This window comes from Giraffa tippelskirchi, chromosome 4 (genome assembly GCF_054371585.1).
Source record: "Giraffa tippelskirchi isolate mGirTip1 chromosome 4, T2T-mGirTip1v1.2.pri, whole genome shotgun sequence".
NCBI classification, from domain to species: domain Eukaryota; kingdom Metazoa; phylum Chordata; class Mammalia; order Artiodactyla; family Giraffidae; genus Giraffa; species Giraffa tippelskirchi.
The window spans coordinates 196,585,815-196,588,966 of NC_137278.1; positions in this window are offsets into that span (position 1 = coordinate 196,585,815).

A 3,152-nucleotide genomic window follows, 5' to 3' on the forward strand; every position below is an offset into this window, starting at 1 on the left:
GTGAGGGTTGGGGAGGATGCCTGTTACTTCTGCAGACAGAGATACGTTTAGACGGAGAGACAGGAAGCCTGGTAGCGAGTCTCCTCCACTCCCCAGGCCTGGGCCAGCCCCCAACGTCACCACCTAGGGCTGGGGTCCCCACCCCCTGCCTCTTGGGGAAGATGTCAGAAAGAAAATGGCAAAGTCAAGGGAAAAAATTCAGCGGAACCCGGCTGGAGCCCGGGTTCTCGGTGGATGGCAAGAAAAATCGTCAAAGTGCTTTTGGTGGCTAGCAAGAAAATACTGATTAGATCAGTGATATTACACTGGCCAGGGCTTCAGGGAAAGAAGTGGGAGGCAGATGGAGGATCTACAATAGCTGCTGTGGTCAGCCCCACACAGCATCTAGCTCCAGGGCCAGAGGATATCTGTTCAGCAGGTGCTTCCGGGGCTCCCTCACCAAAGGCATCATAGTTGGGCCCACATGGTAGAAAGGGCCTGGACTAAGAACGGGCACCTAAGACAACCAGAGTGACCGTGGATTGGGCTTCTTTCCTCTGAGCCTTCATTGCTGGCCAACCTGCAAATATTTCTTTCTGGTTCAGATCTCTCATGAGCACCAGATGGGGGTCTCTCCGTTTGGATGTTCAGCAGACATAGCAAACTCAAACCCAACGCATAGCTTCCCAAACCAAACCCATCGCCTCCGTACTGCTACCCTCCAAACCTACTCCTTGTTCAAGTTTCCCACTCAGTGAGGGGCCCACCATCCCCTCGGCAGCGCAGGCCCAAGGAACTGGGTGTAATCTCTGTTTTAATATTTGTTTATCTGGCTACTTCAGGTCTTAGTTGGGGCATGCAGGATCTTTCATTATGGTTCTCGGGCTCAGGAGTTGTAGCATGAGCACCTAGTTTCTTCATGGCCTGTGGGATCTTAGTTCCCCACCCAGGGATCAAACCCGCAGCCCCTGCATGGCAAGGCGGATTCTTAACCACTGGATCACCAGGAAAGCGCCCCCCACTCTCCCTTTTTTTTTAATTTGATTTTTTTGTTTGTTTGGTTGAGTTTTTGTGTTGCTGGTCTTGTTTTTTTTTGCCATACCACATGACCTTGGTGTTCAGTTGCTAAGTCATGTCCAGCTCTGCGACCCCATGGACTAAGTACGCTAGGCTCCCTGGTCCTTAATTATCCCCAGAGTTTGCTCAGACTCGTGTCCATTGAGTTAGTGATGTCATCCAACCATCTCATCCTCTGCTGCCCTCTTCTCCTTTTGCTTTCGATCTTTCCCAGTATCAGGGTCTTTTTCAGTGAGTCAGTTCTTTACATCGGGTGGCCAAAGGATTGGATCTTCAGCTTCAACATCAGTCCTTCAAATGACTATTCAGGGTGGATTTCCTTTAGATTGACTGATTTGATCTCCTTGCTGTCCAAGGGACTCTCAAGGGTCTTCTCCAGGCAACATGTGGGATGTTAATTCCCCAACTAGGGATTGAACCCGCGTCTCCTGCATTGCAAGGCAGATTCTTCACCCCTGGACCGCCAGGGAAGTCCCTGTGTGTAATCTCTGACTCATTCCTCAGCCAGCACCTCCCGAGAATTTGTTTCCCAATTCCCCTGGACATCACCTTCTAAGTAGCTCTGAAGTCTGTCAGAGTTACTCTGCCCCACTGCCACCATTCCAGTCCAAGGTGCCATCTTCATCCTTCACTTAGTCAACAGCTCCTGCCTCTCCCTGGTCTCCTGGTCTCTCCCTCCTGCCTTCCTGCAGACCACCATCTGCTCAACAGCCTGAGTGATCATTCCAGTACGCGCCTGTCATCATGGCATTCCCCTACTGCCAACAAAAGTGGCTAGTTCAGTTTTCAACTCCAACAACTAATACAAGTGTTTCTGCTGAGACAACCATTGTGCTTTGTTGCAGCTGAAGTGCTTTCTGCTGCTTCTCCTTTCATAACACAGTATACCCGAAGGTTGAGAGTTAATAACATTAGTATATATACTGCTTCAGACTTTCCTGGTGGCTCAGACAGTAAAGCGTCTGCCTACAGTGCGGGAGACCTGGGTTCAATCCCTGGGTTGGGAAGATCTCCTGGAGAAGGAAATGGCAATCCACTCCAGTATTCCTGCTTGGAAAATCCCATGGACGGAGGAGCCTGCTACAGTCCATGGGGTCACAGAGTCGGACACCACTGAGTGACTTCACTCACTCACTCATATATTGCTTCATCAAGAGCATTCTAAATCGAAACTGGCATTAGTTTTTTTCTTTTCTTTCTTATTTTTTTGCTGCAAGTGCCTGACAGTGGAAACTACAATGCCCTTAGCATCATTTGGCGCCACCGCCTTGGTTTGTGCTAAGGCAGCAGTCTAACCTAGATTGTTTTTGCAACATCTCTGCAATGTCAACATAGTGACAAGGACAAATAATGTCCTATTATTTTTATGAAAATGGCTTGATCTGGCAGACTCCCTGAAAGGGTCTCAGGGTTCCCCATGGATCACACAGTGAGAACCCCACTAATCTGGAAATTTTGTATCCACTCTTCAGGTCTTAGTTATCTCTCTGCACAGACCTTTAGTTGTCCCCCAAACCTATTTTCTCCTTCTTCCTGATAATAGAAGCCTCCATTTTTGGCTGAGCTCATAGTTGCCCAGATTTATGTTATATTTAAATTATATTTCCCAGCCTCCTTTGCAGCTGGGTATGGCTAAATGACTCCAGGCTTTTTTTTTTAATATTTTTTTATTTGCCTGGGCTGGTCTTTGTCGCAACACTCGGGGGCTTCAGTTGAGGCGTACAAACTCTTAGTTGCTTCATGTGGGATCTGGTTCCCTGACCAGGGATGAAATCTGGGTCCCCTACATTGACAGCAAGGAGTCTTAGCCACTGGACCACCAGGGAAGTCCCTGAATGACGCCATTTTGGTTAATGGATATAAGTTTGTAAGTGCAGGTGTTAGGTGCAAGCTCTATGGCATGTCCCTCAAGGGAGTGTGGGTGTTCTCCTTTGGGCAGGAATGCAAACATCCATCTTACATACCGCCTGCCTGCTTTTCTCATTTATGTGACCTCGCAGGCTCCAGTAACCATTCAAGATTGTGACCCCTGACCTGGCCCAATTCTCTCCATTCATTTGTATATTCAACAAGCACGCCATGTTTACCAGCCCGAG